At 46.1% G+C, this 17,574-nt stretch overlaps 1 protein-coding gene across 1 annotated transcript in view; it reads left to right on the top strand.

Moving 5' to 3' along the window:
- The first annotated feature begins 12,990 nt into the window (after positions 1 to 12,990).
- The window catches only part of A1CF (APOBEC1 complementation factor), a 28,344-nt gene continuing 23,760 nt past the window's right edge, over positions 12,991 to 17,574 (top strand). The window contains exon 1 of the mRNA XM_021537073.2: positions 12,991 to 13,085. The gene's annotated coding sequence lies outside the window, so the exon portion shown is untranslated. The remainder of the gene's footprint in view (positions 13,086 to 17,574) is intronic.

The raw sequence follows: 17,574 nt of genomic DNA, 5'->3' as shown, positions 1-17,574 counted from the left end.
ACCATTTAATATAGGTAATAGGCATTGGGGGAAAACTGCAAACATGTAACACGTAATGTACCATATAAAAGATAGAAAATCACCATTTAATATAGGTAATAGGCATTGGGGAAAACTGTAACCATGTAACACGTAATGTACCATATAAAAGATAGAAAAGCACCATTTAATATAGGTGATAGGCATTGGGAAAAAACTGTAAACATGTAACACGTAATGTACCATATAAATACAGCAGCAGCCCTGGTGGGGAGAGAAGAAGCAGTCAGGGTCAGAGAGGATGTCAGGGTGTGTGTGTGCCTCTGCCTGAGCTCTGAGCAAACCACAGCAACCCCAGAAGAAAATCTTTTAGATAACTTGCAATAAACTGCCTTGAGACCGAAAAACAGCTCGGGCTGGAGGAGAGACTTTTCCACCACACGGAGCCCCTGAACCAGGCTGGGGTTCCAACAGGATCCCCCCTGCTCAGGGCTGCTCTTCCAGGGCCCTTCTCACTCATCAGTGAGGTTATTTTTCATCCCCAATCCTCTCTGTGCTGCTGCAGCCCAGCTCCTGCCCAGCCCTGTCAGTAACTCCATTATTTGGATTGTTATTCCTTCATTCCTTGGCTCACATCCTGCTTTTCTAGAGCACCACATGAACTCCAACTGCTTCACAGGGATGGAGAATATTTGACTTTCCAAGCCTGCCCAGTGCCCTGGGACATCCCCATCACGTGCTGGTCTGTGAAGCCTCCTCGACTTTTACATCTTTATATCAATATTTAGGTGTTGGAGCTGAACTGTTTATTTCATTTTCTTCCAGCAAAGCTTGCATCCTCCCAAGAACATCCTGTAGCTTCCCAGCCTTTATTTGGATTTCCACAGTATTTTAACAACAATAATGTAATTTCCCAGCAGAGCTGTTAACATCAGGCTCTGTGAGAAATGAATATTCTGAATATCAATGTTCTTTTCCTCTTCAATTTTGACTTGTTTGGCAGCTATTTTTACCTCGATTCCCTTAAGGACTTCTTCTTTCTAAATGCATTTTCAGTTTAAGATCCCAAGCAACATTCAGCTTCCATGACTTTTGCTTTTGGAAGCTATGGAGCAGAGAAACCATTCAGAGGTGATTCTCAGCTGCTGCAAACTCTCCCAACACAGGTGTTCAGGATTAGGCTCCTTAAAAACAGAATTTTCATTATTAAATCCTTTTTCACTAAGCAATGACACCCCATTCTGTTAATACTGTCTTGGGAGGAGGAGAAATAATGAAAACCCCACAGATTTGCAAAGATACCAGGAAAGTTAGAACTTAAAAGTTCAGTCAACATTAATTGTGGCTGTAAAACCTGAAGTATTTCAGGTGAAAAATAATTAAATTAATCTCAGGAGGTACAAATCCATCAGGGCTACACACATTTGGGGAATTGTTTGGAGTTTTCTTTTTAGTCTAGGAAATATTTACAGTGAAAAATGAAGAATTCTCGATGCTACTGAACTGCTACTGAAACCTTTTGCATATATAGAGCATGAAATTGCTGCAAGCTGGGTTTAGAAGCAGTTTTGTCTGTCTTTTGGGGGGGATTTTATTACTTTTTACCAGAAGTCAAAGCTGTATTTATGACCTTTTTTATACCTTCTGTCACAGCTGAGAGCACCAGCTCCTGACACCAAGGGAGCATCTGCATAACCCAGTGAGCAAAACCAACAAAACCAGCTGCCTTTCAGAAAAATCTAAATTACTATTTCTCCTCTGCTTGGTTTGCTCTGCATTGGAGCATTTTCTGCATCACCTGCTGCCCATATTGGAGCCTGGGAAGAGCCAGGTGAGCACACTCTGCTCCCAGGAACCGCCTTATCCACCAGCTCAGGGACAATTCCATCACTTTGGAGAGGGAAAAGAGGGAGAGTTGCTCTTCAGAGTCCCTGTCTGCCACCCAGGTAAAGCTGTCTTGATGAAGAAAGGAAGCACTGAGGTGACTGAGCCAGCTGTATTTTTTTAGGGCTTTGTTTTCCTGCCTTCCCAAGCTCATTCCCATAGGCAGAGCTGCTCCCAAAGCCTGGTGTTCCTGGAAAAGCTGCTGGCAGCTCACCTGGAGGGGTTTTACAGCCAGCCTTGCTCAAGGCTGGGGACAAAACCTCTGCACTGAGGTCAGGACCTGTGAAAAGCAATTTCCAAGATGCACAAAAGCAGAGTCCAACCTGGCTTTGGGTCTGTGCCATGCATTTTTCCTGTTCTAACTGGATTCTTGCCATTTTAAATAGATATTTTTATTTTTCTCCTGCATGAGAAGTTCTGTCACATCTGTCTCAGTCTGAAGCCTGGGAAGAAACACTGGGTGCATCCTCATTTGATCTTTTCAGAGTTATTTGAGCAATCCCACAGGTACCAGCCATCCTCCTTGGGAACACAGCATCCTTGTCCAAAAACCCAAACTTTGGGCAGCAGGAATTCTCTTCCAAGGCTGGAGAAGCAGCTTTGGCTCATCTGTGACCTTCTCACAACAGAATTGGCTCTTGAATGGGACAAAACCTTCAGTTTGCTCCATGCAAGTTGGCTCCCCTCTCTTCCAGAAGTAGCTTTGGATGCTCTCAATTCTCAATTTTCATGGACACCAACATTAGGAGAGGCCTGCCCAGCTCAGGGAGCCCCATCCCACTCCAAAATCAAAAAATAGATATTCTGATAGCTTTCTATTCCAGCTGAATGTATACCTATTTAAACCTTGCTGCTTGATAAACTCCCAAAAAAATCTGAGCTCCCAGGGAGGATATTTATTTACAATTCAGAATTTATACATGCATTGCACAGCATCTGAAGGTTTTTTTTTTTTTTTCCTCCTAAACATACAAATCAGCAATTAAAATATTTAGAATGTGCCATTTCCAGCCAATGGCCAGGGCTGTGTGTTATCTCACAGTTGTAATTTGTTGCTGGGTGCTGGAGAGGCTTCAGCAATTTCCAGCTGCACGAAGCTTTGGGAGAAGTTTGGCTGCTTTCAGAGGAAATAAAAGCAGAATATGACCTAGGTGCTGCTAGCAAGGTTTTCCAGGAAGGGTGGACATCTCCTCTGAGACAGTTTCAGCAGAAAGCTGGGCTGGAGCTGCCCGAGAAGCCACTTCTCCCAGTGGAAAAGTGACACCTTGCCAGAGCTGGAACTCTCTGGAAGCAATGACAGAACATCAGGGCAAGTCAAGCCCAGGACAATGGCACTGCGCACAGCAAGGGAGGCCAGGAAACCTTGGATGGTGTTTTTATAGAGTTTAGTTTGGCCAGCAAGGCAATCCCAAGCCACTCCATCCACAGCAGGAATCTGATGGGATGGGAAGAGCAAGGATCACTCAGAAGGGAGAAGGTGCCTCCAACACCACCCACCCCAGAGCTTATCTGAAAGAGGGAAGGAATTGTTCCCTGGGAGGGTGGGCAGGCCCTGGCACAGGGTGCCCAGAGCAGCTGGGGCTTCCCCTAGATTGTGGAAGTGCCCAAGGCCAGGCTGGACAGGGCTTGGAGCAGCCTGGGACAGTGGGAGGTGTCCCTGCCCATGGCACTGGATGGGATTTAAGGTCCCTTCCCACCCAAACCCATCTGGGATTCTGCTCTGTGAGTTTTTATTTGAAGAAACACCATTTTCAGCAGACATAGAAACATCTGAAGGTTCAAGTCTGGCCACAGCTGGAAAGGGTTTGTTTAAAGACATTCACTCAAAATGAGTGCATTCCCCATCCCTCTCTCTGCAGGCAGCTCAGAGGATGGTGCTGGCAGAGCTCCTCTGGAGCAGCAAACTGCAACACCCCAAAAACTGCCAGGGTCCCAGATTCATTTAAAAATAGTAAAAATAAAATGAACACTTGACAAAAGATATCCCTCACACCTATGTTGAAGTGACACAGCTCTGCTTAAGGTACTATTTTTACTATTTTTCCATTCTCTTCTATTAAATATTGACTCTGTTTGTGGTTAGGAGTCACACACACCAAACCAAACACCACTGCCCTGCATCACAGACCCTTTTTTGTTCACATTTGGCCTCATGTGGGGAGATCCAGCCCCACCACCCACCTGAATTTAGGACAGCTTGGCAGCCCCCTTGAACTCCAAGAGGGGGATTTTGCTGCCTGGATCCAAACCCAAACCCTCAGGGAAGTTCACGTTTAGCCCAGGCAGAGGGGCCAAGCCTTATGATTCCAGCCTGAGCTACTTTTGGTAGCCTCCTGAAGGAGGAATGAGCCTCTGAGCCAGGCTCCAGCAAGGTCCCCTGCCCCAAAACCCAGCTCTGCACCAGCCCCTGCCATGACAACCCCGACCCTTCCAGCTCAAGGCCACCCATGAGCAAACCCAAACCCAGCCAAGAGACCACCTAGCCACCCAAAGGCAAAGGAGACAGCAAAAAGAACAAGGCTTAGGAAAATATTTTAGGAAACCCGGCCCTTTGCCAGCACTATTTTGGGTTCTGAGCACTTTGAGGCTGCTGGAGCAGAGATGTGGACGTCTCCACCACGAGCTGTCTGTATTTAGGGGGGCAGTGGGGCACTTTGGCACCCCTGCAATTTGTGCAGGGGAGTCATTTCTTCCCGCACCTACAAGCTGGAGGAGCTGGGCACCCATTCCCAGCTCAGGACTTTGCTTTCCCAGGAATGCTCAGCACCCTGTGGTTGTTTCTCGAGGTTCTTCAGGTCACAGGAGCCTTTTTAAATTCCTTTTGCAGTTTCCCACAGCCACCCTCCCACACTTCATCCCTAAGGTGATTTGGGACAGGGCACACGTTCCTGGTGTTCTCCAGGCACCTCTGCCTGAGGGAGGACAGAGTCAACCCTGACTTGCTTTTCCTGCCCCAGGGAAAGTCAGGGACAGGGACTTCTGCCAAGGGCATGGAGTGACAGGACAACAAATGGCTTTAAAGTGACAGAGAGCAGGTTTATATCAGATTCTGGGAAGGAATTGTTCCCTGGGAGGGTGGGCAGGCCCTGGCACAGGATGCCCAGAGCAGCTGTGGCTGCCCCTGGATCCCTGGAAGTGTCTAAGTCCAGGTTGGACAGGGCTTGGAGCATCTTGGGACAGTGGAAGGTGTCCCTTCCCATGGCAGGGGTGGAACTGGATGGGCTTTAAGGCCCCTTCCATCCCAAACCATCCTGGGATTCAATTTCTCAATGAATTCATAAACCAGGGACTTGCAAAGCCCACTCAGGATATCAAAGCCTATCCCAGCCATTATTTCTTCCCTGAATCCCTTGTAAAAGTTCTGTACCAGTTTTATAAACTTTGATGCCTTAATGACAGCAAGATGCCCCACGTGCTTTTCTGCCATCCCAGATGATAAAACACACCTGAATTCAATGTGCTGCAGAACCATTTTGCAGCAGGACGTTATTACACATGAGAAAGTGAGTCACGAGCACACAAGTACCCTGAAAGAGTGAAGTGGGAAACATTCCAAATAATCCACAAATGCCTACATCCACCAGGCTGACACAGGAGTTATGAAATGTACTTTGATTAAAAGCACAAGTGGAAAAAAGCAAAAGCTACATGGTAGGAAACAAGTCACAAACTATTTGCTCTTGCCTCCCCAGGTGGCCAAAGCTGAGAAGAGGTAAAAGACTCAGCTTAGTGGTTAGGACTGGCTTACAAGTCCCAGCCTGATGCTTGGAAAAATCTCATTTTCCTCTCTGATCTCCCAACAGAGGAAAAAATCTGCAAGGCCCAACAACACCTTTTTAATTTTGTTAAAAGCACATTTATATATAAAAGTAAAGCCTCATCCCTGTCTATCTTTCCTGCCCAGACTTGCCCAGTTCTTCATGCAAATTTTTTCTTATCAGTGCCCTCATATCCCCAGATCGATACCACTTTTCCTACCTCCCCCTTTGCCCCACAAACAAACTGGACCAGTGGCCTTGACCCCATTTTCTTTACACCTGCACCCAACCACTGGGGGTTTCCTCCTCCCCAGCAGCCCTCCCTGTCCAGGATATATTAAATAGATTTATTAGGATATATTGGGATTTATGCTGTAGGCAGCCAGCCAGGCTGGGGCACACTGAGTTCTTCCCACCCTCGTGCAGGGTGTCCTTCCAGAACAAACAAATACCTGTGCAAGTCCTTGTCTTTCCTATCCCATTTATCTGTACTGAAACAGAAAGAAAAAGGAAAAAACCCAAGGCTTTTCTCCTGCACACGCAGAAGCCACAAAAAGGTGCTGCAAAATCACCACATCTGGCCTTTAAGTGTAATTATTTGCCTTGGGAGCTTTGGTTTCAGCTGGGAGAGAGGTTTAAGTCTATGATTTTAAGGAGCCCTAACAGCATTAGAGGACTTACTGTCAGTGATTTGTACAGTAAATCCAATTACTGCTTTTCACTTCTGTTCAGTGTAAACCATTACTATCAGAACATTCTGGTTTTTTTTGAATGCACTTAAAGGAGAAATAAGAGCTGGAAGTGCCCAGGGCCAGCTGGATGGGGCTTGAGCAGCCTGTGAGAGTGGAAGGTGTCCCTGCCCATGGAAGAAGATGAGCTTTAGTGTCCCTTCCAACCCAAACCAGTCTGGGGTTCTGTAACATTTTGCAGAAAATATTTCCTTTTTTAATCTGTAGTAGATAAATCTTAGCACCTGTGACTTCAAGGATTGCCTTCACACTTAACAGGAGGACTTTGTTTTATAAATTTACAACTTATTTCTAAAGTACCTGGTATTTCTAGGCCCAGGATGCCCCCGTTTTTCCCTAAGACCAGGTGGAGGTCACAATCTCAGTATCAAGAAACTGCACGGACAGAGGTCAGGAAGCAGGTTGGGAAATTGTTCAGCAGAACTAAAAATACTGGAATGTGACTTCCAATTAAACTTCCCAAGTATTTGGGTCTGATGATGCCTTCTGAAATTTTTTTTGCCAAAGGGGAGGACACACCAGCAGGGACAGGATTCAAACACTCCTCGTGTCAAACACATTTGCAGGAGCACCGTTGCCACCAGCTCCAGCTTGAAATTACTTCTTTGCAATTATTTTTGGACACGGATTTTAGGAGCCAATACTGATCAGGGAAATGGGGAATGAGGGCATTTCCTGAGCTTGCTGACTCCCACTTTCCTGTGTGCAGGTGCAGAACCCTGTTCCTGTGCTGTGATTATTCAGGCTGGCATTGCACACCCACTGTTCATACTGTTGTTATCAGGTGCTGGAGAAACACCTGAGACTGAAGGAGTTGTAACCACAGCTTTACAAAAGTCATTTATGGAGCAGCAGAGTGCCAAAATTTGATCCATATCCCAACATCAGCCTTACACAAACACAGGTCGTATCAAACTATCCTAAATCAAAGGAATACTTATAACCACAGATTTATCTTGAAGTCACAGGCACACAGAACTTTTATAATTAATTCTGTTTTCTTTGGCAGCAGCACAATCCAGCCCCCTTTGGGCAGAACTACTGCTTCTCCATGGCACAAGCAAACCCAAAATGTCTCAGCCACAACAAGAAAAAAACTGGCAACTCAAAAGTCTGGAGAGTCCCAAGCTTGAGGGAAAGGGCTGCAGAAACCTTGTGTCCATTTTAATTTTTTTTTTTTTTTTTGGCTAATATCAGTTTTGGATATAGTGGTTTTCATATCTCTAAATACCAACACACACAGGCTGTTTACTCCACTATAAATTCCTTTTCAGCCTAGCAGCAGCTCTCTAGCAGGGTATGAGTCAGGCTGCTGAAGCAAAGGGTTGTTTTTGGAAAGCAATAAGACTTCAATTGAATTGTTCCTAATTACAGAGCACAGTGGCATTGCAGCATGCAGATTTATTCAGGGAGAAAGGGAGAACTGTGATGTTTAGAGAGCTATAATGAGCTGCAGTGGTGTTTAACAACCTCTCTTTGTACACACACAAAACCCTCCCCAATAACTGACACACATCCCTCTAAATCTGTAGACTTTGGAAAACTCAAACTTTTTTGGCAACATCCCATTTCTTCCCTAACTTCCAGCAGTCCCTGCAGTGGGAATGTCACCAACCAGAGCATCCACATGCCTGGATCACAGCAGGGTCTGTCTGACCAGAGCATCTCCACCAAGCACGGCAAACACAGCACTCAGGAGATGCTCTGAACAGCACCATTTTCATCTTTTTTCCGACGCTGGGCTCTGATCCTGCTCCTCCTGACACCAAGGATATTTTTATTGGCTTCATTGCTACATTAAAGGAGAGCTCCTGATCCCCAGCAGGGCTTGGCACAGCCAGAGATTTGCCATAAATCCTTTGCTGGACATCCCGGAAAACTTTGTGCAGCACCTCCAGGGAAAGCTGGAGGATCAAGCTCCCATTAGGGGGTTTGTGGCAGTAAATAAATAACACAAAATCCACTCAGATGTCATTTTTCCTGAGCTGGAAATGCTTTTCCCTCATCCCACCTGGCAGGCTGAGGAAAGCCCTGGAGGAGGCAGCCCACTGCTGCTGTGATTGTGGAGAAGGAAACAATCATGTTCTATAGCTCCACTCTGCTTCTTGAGAGGCTTTCAAGGAAACATGAGCACAAATCACATCTCCTCTCTTGATTACTTCTCCTCTTCTGAGCAAAATATGTGGCATAGAGGGGAAGACAGGGAAGGAAAGCATCACAGCTGCCCTTCCTGCACAACCTCAAAAAATGGTGCTGAAATTCCAACCTTTCTGGCATCAGAGGGGCTTTCCATGTCCATGTGTGTTGTCATGCTTCCTTCTGTCTTGGCTTGAAAGACAGGTGTCTGCTAAGGAAGGCAGGAGCCTCCCTTGAAATAGAGAATGCAAACACATCCCAGTTATTATAATTTTGAAGTTAACGGGCTCTTAAGCACATATGGGAATAGGAATAACGGTTCTTTTCTAGAAAAATTAAACATACAAATGCAATAGTACAAAAAGAAACCACTGACAAAGTCAGAATCCAACCTAACACCCTGTGGGTCATTGAATGGTGGCTCAGCCCTCCTGCAGTGCCAGCTGTGCTTCTGCTGGAGCAGGATTCTGGACAAGGGGGAGTTTTCCTCTGGAGCTCCAGGGCTGGGGGAGATGGGCCTGGGCTCCTCTGGGAATGCAGTGGGAAGGAAGCTTCTCCTCTGGGAATGCAGTGGGGAAGAAAGCTGCTCCTCTGGGAATGCAGGGGGAAGAAAGCTGCTCCTCTGGGAATGCAGGGGGAAGAAAGCTGCTCCTCTGGGAATGCAGTGGGGGAGAAAGCTGCTCCTCTGGGAATGCAGTGGGAAGGAAGCTGCTCCTCTGGGAATGCAGGGGGGAAGAAAGCTGCTCCTCTGGGAATGCAGTGGGAAGGAAGCTGCTCCTCTGGGAATGCAGTGGGCAAAGGCTGCTGTGCTGTTTCATGTCTCAGATTATATCCAGGTAGGAATGTTTGGCTTCTCCCCTGGGCAGAGCATCTCCTCATGGGATGATGGAATTTTCTCAGCCATGCAGGGACACTCACTGGCCCATGAACAGAAGATAATGAATAATTAATGACCCATGAACAGCAGATATCTCCTGGAGGGGGATTGGTTGTGGGAGACATAAAGAAAACTGCCCAACCTTTAGCCCACAGCCCAAGACACCCTAACGCCTGTGGGTCAATCCACAGCTGGTTTCTACCCCAAAATGGGGTTTTCCATCCCAAACTTCCCCATTTCCATGCCATGGCCACCTGCATTTCATCCCCTCTTGCTGACACATCGTCAGAGTCCCTTTACCTGCGCTCAGGTACCACCTCACATTTCCCCCAGAGAGACTTTTCGTTGCTCTTTTTAGTGCTGGGCCCATGAAGGTGTGTGACACTTGATTTTATGGAGCTGGTTTGCTCCTCCCATTGTCACTATTCCAGGGCAAAAACATTTAATTGATTACTGAATTATTTCAGCTCATTTCCCTGTGCAGTCTGCAGTGCTCAGGGGCACGCTGGGGCCTTCACTCTGAAATTCAGTGTCCCAGCAGTCCCTTAGGACAGGAGAGGATGGCGTGCTAAAGACAGAAAAATCCCTTTGACAAGAAAAAAATCAATTGTCTTATCTTGTTAGAATCCAAAATATAGAGGATTTTTAGAACTTTGGGTTTGTAAGTTAAAACTTAGGATTAAACACATTATTTGATCTTAAATTTTAGAAAATACTTCTAAACTAAGCATTAGAAATGAGAACGTACATTGATAGTTTAAAATCAAAGCATGTTAAACTAAATAGAAGAAAGGCTAGAGTTTTACAATACAGTATTGTAAGTTTGTGCATTATAACATAATTAACTAAAAGGGTTTATATTGTAACATGAGTCGATAAGATTAAATATTTAATATTTAATATTTTAAAGATTATATCAAAAATATAAGTATTTTTGTTGATAGTGTTTTATTAGTTAAATTTTTTTTAAGTTTTGTAACTAGAAATCTCTGAATCGTATAATTCATATTCATATAAAATCATATAAGGGGAGCTGAATTTTATATAATTTATATAAGATTAATTGAACTCACCTTTCTTACCTATGTATTTCTTACCTATTTTTAATTTTTAAATTAAAAAATAAATTACATTATCTAAAACAACTCAGAAGTCTCATCTCTAGCTCATTCCAAATTCTTTCACAAATCCTCACGACATCTGCCCCTCACTCCCAAGCTCTGCCTGGGAAATCAGGAGAAGCAGCAGATCCCAAAGTGTGCTCAGGGAAAGATGCTCGTAACTGCTTGGGAAGGGCTTATTTGGGGTTTTATCTTATTTAAGTATGCTCCAAAACCTGCACTTGAACCCCGAAATGCTGCAGAGAGGTGGATAGCAGAGGGCAGATGGTTCCTAGGGAGCAATCCCGTGTTCGGGCCGGGACATGGGAGCTGCACCCCGGTGAGGAGGGAGGAAGGCTGAGATGCTGCTCTCCTGGATGGACACATCCAGGTGCTGCCACCTCCCCCATCGGGGCCACCTCGTGCTTTCAAAGCTGAGCAAACACAGGGATGGCACTTTTCCAAACCTGAGGCGTCAGCAGCACCTAATTATAAACACTTCATTTAACAGGGCTGCAAATGAAGCCCAGGACTGCATCCGTGTGCTGGGGGTCAGCTCTGGGATGGCAAACCATGCCCCAGCTCTGAGCTCAGAGACAGCCACAGCAGGATGCAGTTCCAGGGATGGATTTTAATCATTTTAATAATTATTTTTAATAATTTTTCATAATTATTCCAGGGACGGGTTTTAATAATCCAGCTGGGATCCTAAACTTGCACATCACATGAGAAAAATGGCTCTGTGGGGAGCACGGTGGTGCTGCTGGTTAGACTCGATGGTCATAAAGGTCTTTTCCAAACTTTATAATTTTATGATTCCATGAAATCACTCTGCTAAAGTACCTTGGTACTTCATTCCTGTGAGGCTCCAGAAAGATTTTGGAAAGAGCCAAACATTCAATTCAGCTGTTGCATCAGCAGATGTGGCACAAGGACCACTAAATGTTTGTTTGTTTTTGTTGTTTTTTGGTTTTTGTTATGGTTGGAATTAAAGTATTTGAGATGATATTTTGTGTTTAGATTTAGGTGTTTAATATTTTTATTCATATTATAGTTTTACAAGGTGCGAGTTTTCTAGTATTTTATTAATGATGTATAAAATTGCTTACTATTTTTTATAATGTTGTTTAAGGTTAAACTATTTAATTAAGAAATTATACTTGCATAATTTTTATTTTTAACTTAATACTTAATTTTTAATTAAGTATGAATTATGATACTTAATTATTTGGAGTTTGTAATTGGACTTTTTTTAACTAATTAGGCAATATTACTTAAACTTATGGAGAAGAAGGTGAAGAAGAATAATTAGTTATTGTTTTATAATAAGTTATATTATAAATATATTTATTATATTTATTATATATATTATATAAATATAATTTATATATCTAAAACAATATATTTATTGTTTTATAATTAGTTATTGGGTTTTTTTGTTTGTTTTATGTACACTGTTATACTGAAAAATTCAAACTTTAAGTTTTTTACTTTGTCATATTATATACTCTTATTTAAATTACATACTCATAATCTTAGTGTTATTAATTAATTTTGGAAGCTTTTTCCTATGGCCTCAGGTCAAATATAGTATTGGGATGCTGAGAGGTTGGAAGCCACCCCTTGCAGAGATTTGTGGCTGCTGGATTTACTCACAGCTTTTTCTGGGTGCAAGAAAGCCTCCCCAAAACCTGCACTGGCTTTCCTCACTGTGAACCTTTGCTTGGATAATGTTTCTGTAGCAATTTCTGCAGACCAACAGCTTTGCTTAGGCCACCAAGAGGAATTTCTCCACCAAAAGGGATCTCTCACTCCTGCCACCATCCTCCAGCCAACCCAAACCTATAAAGCCCAAGAATGTCATAGGGCCGTGTGGCAAGCACATTTCTCTCCCTCTGAGGAGAAATGAGAGAGAAAACAATTTATATTTCTGCTCCTTGTTTTTCCTATGTGGAATGTATTTGGAGAATTGTTTACCTGGGGTGATTGCTTGGTTGGATTCTGGTGAGGATTGTTTGAGCCTGGTGGCCAATCCAACCCACCTGGGGCTGGACTCTCCTGAGAGAGTCATGAGTTGTGTTAGAGTCAGAGAAAGTAGTGTGTAGTTTTAGTATCCTCCTCTTGTATAGTATATTGATGTATTTTAGCATAGTTATAATAAAGAAATCATTCAGCCTTGTGAACTGAGTCAGACACGGTCATTTCTTCCCGTTGGGTTTGCCTGCATTTACAATAGGGCTGTGTCCCATCTCTGCTGGGAAGAGCTGGGGACGGATCAGGTGGGAAAGGTCTCGGCATGGAGCAAAGTGGTGTGAGCGTGACCCCAGCCCCTAAACTGGGCTCTGCCTGTGGTGCCCTGCATTTATTTAGGAAAAGCTGGGTCTGGTGCTGCTGTCTGAGACAGCTATCTGGTCAAAGGCCTGCGGGGAGCTGGCAGATAGGGCAGGTTAACGTTTAACCCGTGGGACTGTAAAGCAGCCCGGGGCTGCTGAACCTTTGGAGTTTGATATGATGATTAGGGAATAACCGCAGTGACACGTCGCAAACTCCCCACAAGCCAGGAGACCTCTTTGCCGGGGGGGCCAGCTCCCAAATCGCTCAGGTAGGCAGCTGCTGGGAGCTTTGGGGGTGTGGGAAGGGGTGGCTGTGCAAATGGGGGCTGCTGGTGGGGTTGGCGAGGAGCAGCTCCATCGGGAGCCTCCCTTCCCTCCCCACAGCATCAGACTCACACCCCAGAGCTGCTCTGCTCCAGCAGGGCTGGATGGGGGGGACGGGACCCCCTGGCCGCCCCCACACAGCCCCACACCACTGGTGTTGAGTTGGGATGAGCAGCGTGGCCACAGAAGGGCTCCTCGGGGCCTCGGTGTGGTTTTTACCTGGCAAAGCCGTGGGAATAAGGGGTTTTCTGCTTTTCCTCCATGCATGAAAAGCGAGGCCAGACAAGGCGGACGGGGAGGAGGGATTTTCCCTGCCATAATTCGCCCTGGATTTGTTAAAGCGCAACTTTCTGAGGCTTAATCATTAGAGATCTTTCCAGCCGACTTGGTGTCCCTCCTTCTCTTTGCCAGAGATCAGCCTCCCTAGCCAAGGCAATCACTGCTCCTAAAACCCCCTCAGTTTCCCCTAATCCCTTCCATTTAGCTGGGATAGTTTCTGCCCAGCACAGAATGCTCCTCCCAAGCTCTTTCCCTCGCTGGAACAGTAGTTTTGGGTGGGAGCAGGCAAGGAAGGAAGGATGGTTCCAAAGTGGGGATACAAATAAACACTAGAGAAGGATGCTGGGCTCAGCATCACAGAGTGGCTTTTTGGGGGCATTTTGTGTGCATTTGGCAACAGAGCTGCAAAAGCTGTGCCCGAGAGGAAAGGGATTCCAAAAGGAGAAGCTGATGCCCGAGCAAAATGAAATGCTTTCTCCAGGCTCATGTGCTGCAGCACCTCCGTGCTGCTCTGAATTTGCCCTGTTTTCCTGCAAATGTCTGCAAGTTCCCACTTTGTGTGGAGCCACCAGAGCTGGAGAACAACCCCCCACCCTGGGAAGCCAAGGGACGAAAGCCTCGTGCAGCGTTGCTCAATCGGACTCCGTCCCTCGGTGTCACCCCAGCGAGGAGCTGGGGCAGCTCACAAGGCTTCCCCTTTTGGGGAAGAAAATGAAAAATTCTTGGTGTTTATGGATGTACGGAAAGAAATATATATGACTTGGAGCCTGGAGAGAGGGGGGAAAAAACCCCAAAACATTGATAACCTAGAGGAAAAGTTTCTCTAGTGGCCTATTTGGGTTATTAGGGCAAAGGGTGAATATCATTATCCAGTCTCTCCAAAGGTTGTTATTCTTCAGGAGGAGCAGTTGCACTGAGGGGATACCAAACAAAATGACCTTAATTAGATGTGTCCAAGTGGCTCAGCACAGTCAGGTCTGATCCTGTGGGATAAACATGGGTTTGTTATCTCCTTCATGGAACCTGGAGCCAGCTTCCCCAAAAAGCCTGCACAGGGGCAGGCTCTGCCCCCCCACACACCACCTCAGCAAAAATCCCAGCATGGGAGACATCCCTTGGCTGAGGAGACTCCTCCTTTTCCAAATAACCCAGAAGTGAAACAAAATTTTCCACAATGTTTGGGGTAAAAGCTTTTGGATTCATCTTGCTCCTGGAGGGATGGAGCAAAGCCAGAGGATGTGCTGTAGTAGGTGTGAGGGAGCCACATGTAGTAGTCATGGAGAGGCAGTGCCATAATAGGTTTGTTTCTTGTTGATGTGGGCTTGCAAGGTATAAAGGGACCTTTTCTTGCCTTGGCACATGAGAATTTCAGCAGAAACCTAAAATAAACAACAGTGGAGAGAGGAAAATCAGAGCCAGTGATACTCTGATAGAATGTAAAAGCAGAACCTTCCTTTTCTTGATGCTGTGACCATGATAAATTGGTGCTATTGTCCAAATTTCATCACAAATGAGGATGAAATAGGAAATATGGACTTCCAAAGTTGTTAATTTCAATTTAAACTTCTGAACAAAATGCAACTTCCCCTTCTCCATTTTTTTTTCCTTTTCTTTTTCACGTGGTGGCCCTTGTGAATGATAATCCATTTTAAGGGCAAATCCCCAAAACTGGTTGAATTCCAGAACTATTATTTCTATTAAGTGTGGCTGGGTTGATTCTTTTTTAAAGTAGAACTGAAAGCACTGCCTGAATTTGCTGCAGTCATTCACATTTTCCATCAGGAGCCACAGAAGGGGGGTTTCCTCTGTGAGGGTGGATTTGCTAATTGATTCCTGGCTCAGGGAACAAAGAAGGAGAGAAAGTAATCATGTTTCCTTTGGGTGACAGGAATTCTCCTCCCTTAAAGTAAAAAAAAATATGCCAGCACACTGGCACTGCTGCAAGGACTGGGGCTGGTGCCTGCAATAAGGGGAAAGGGCTGGAATTCCACAAGTTTCAGAAATAAAACATCCCCCCGTGACTTGTATCCTGGAAGTTGTGTGGATGCACTGATGGACACATGGATGTGGCACTGGGGATGTCATTTGGTGGTGGGTTAATGGTTGGACTCGATGATCTCAGAGGGCTTTTCCAACTTAAAAGATTCTGTGATTCCACGAGATGAACCCTTGGGTGGCAGAGGTGGAAAAGTGCCCTGTCCAAAAAAGAGTTGAGATGTCCTTGGCTCAAGGGAGGCAGGAAGGAAGGAGGGAGAGAAGAAGTGCTTGGAAAACTGCAGGGTGGAAAGCCTGTTTTCCTGAGCTTGGGATTTGCTGGGTTGGGATTTATACCTCAAAGAAAAGAGGGGTTTGCTGTTTCCGTCCAGGAGAAGCTCCACTAATGGGGGAAAGCTCTCTAGCTTATCAATTAGCTGTGAATGATCAATTAGCTGTGAATGTTGGGCTGGTAATTAGTAGGTGTGAGTTGGATGCTCCGAGTGGGGCCACCAAGCCATACCCGGGTTGTCCACAGGTGTGGTCAGCCCTGAGAGTGCAGTCCAGTGTTGGATCGGGAGTGGGGGATGCAGGTTCCTTTGGGATCGGGAGTGGGGGATGCAGGTTCCTTTGGGATCGGGAGTGGGGGATGCAGGTTCCTTTGGGATCGGGAGTGGGGGATGCAGGTTCCTTTGGGATCGGGAGTGGGGGATGCAGGTTCCTTTGGGATCGGGAGTGGGGGATGCAGGTTCCTTTGGGATCGGGAGTGGGGGATGCAGGTTCCTTTGGGATCGGGAGTGGGCACTTGCAGGGGCCGGTGCTACCCTGGCGTGGGGCTCTCCAGCTGGACCCCCTCCAGCAGGACCAGCTCCAGGTGAGTTAGGGCATCCCTGAGGATGGGCATCCTGCCCCTTCCATGGGTCACGGTTGTTTCCATGGGTCAGGCTGGGTTTTTCTCCAAAGGCAGCGATGTGTGGAAGCACCAGGCGCAGATTAAAGCCAGAGCTTTGTTAGGAACCCCCCAGAGCCCGGGTTTTGCAGCAGGCTGTGGTTAACACTTCATTGCAACCTTGAATGCTCCGGCTCCCTAATTCCAAGTGGATTGCTTCAGCATATCCTGGAGTGCACCAGTGTCTAGACATGCTGGTCTAGAGCTGGAATCCTTGCAGGGTGCCTTACGAGAAGAGCCCAGAAGAGCTCAGCTGTCTTATCTAATAAGGCAGAAGACAGAGAGGGATATTGCTGCTGCTGGAAAGGCATCAGCCAGGGAGATGCTCTGTTCCCATCCATCCGGCAGCCCCGAGGCTGGTGCTCACTGCTCAGCGTGAAATCATCCCCAGGAGGGAGAGAGACCTTCCTGGAAATCCCTCCTCCCTGCAGGAGAGGATGCGTGCCCTTAAAGGATCCAGTGCAAGAGCATCCCAAGCAGCAGCCCTGCAGGCATCCAGCCCGGCAGCGCTCAAGTGCAACTTTCAGGGCTAAGAGAGACCCACCGAGAGCTGCAATTTGATCCCTCAATTCCCTGATGAAGCCAGGATGCTCCAAAAGCAGAATGTAATGGGCCAGTGCAACAGCTATCCCCTATAGGGTGGATATGGGGTGTCTCTGCCCAGGCAGGGGAGGATGCAAACAGCTGGTTTTTTTGGGGTTTGTTTCTTTTTTCTTTTTTTTTTTTTTTTTTTGAACGCTCACTTTCTCTTTCTGCAGCAGCCTGGGAAAGGCTCCAAGTGGTTTTTGCACAGCAGTGTGCTAATCCTGCCCCGTGCCTGCTGAACGCCAGCTCGGGAGGAGGCAGCAGGCACAGACACCACACACATCAGCAGGGTTTTGTTGCTGCCCTCAGAAGGGCAAAACAAGCCAGTAACTGGGCTCCAGCTGCTGCAGAAAACACTCATTTGGGAATTAGAGACGAGAGAAAGCTGTTGCATTGGATAAGCCATGTCCCAGTCTCTACACGTTGGTAGTAATTAAAACACTGGAAAACCTGGGAGCACAGGAAAAAATAAAATAAAATCAGAAGAGCCTCACCAACCTCTGCATTAAATAGCTCCAAAATCTGGCATTACTGAGGTGCCTCTATGTGCAAGTGTTTGAGTCACAGGCTCTGGATCTCAGTGTGGCAGAGCCCAAGTGACAGGAGACTGAGATCCTCCAAATTCCTGGGCTTGTGCCCCATTTTTG

This window comes from Lonchura striata, chromosome 7 (genome assembly GCF_046129695.1).
Source record: "Lonchura striata isolate bLonStr1 chromosome 7, bLonStr1.mat, whole genome shotgun sequence".
In the NCBI taxonomy this organism is placed as follows: Eukaryota; Metazoa; Chordata; class Aves; order Passeriformes; family Estrildidae; genus Lonchura; species Lonchura striata.
This window is presented reverse-complemented; position numbering and strand designations above follow the sequence as displayed.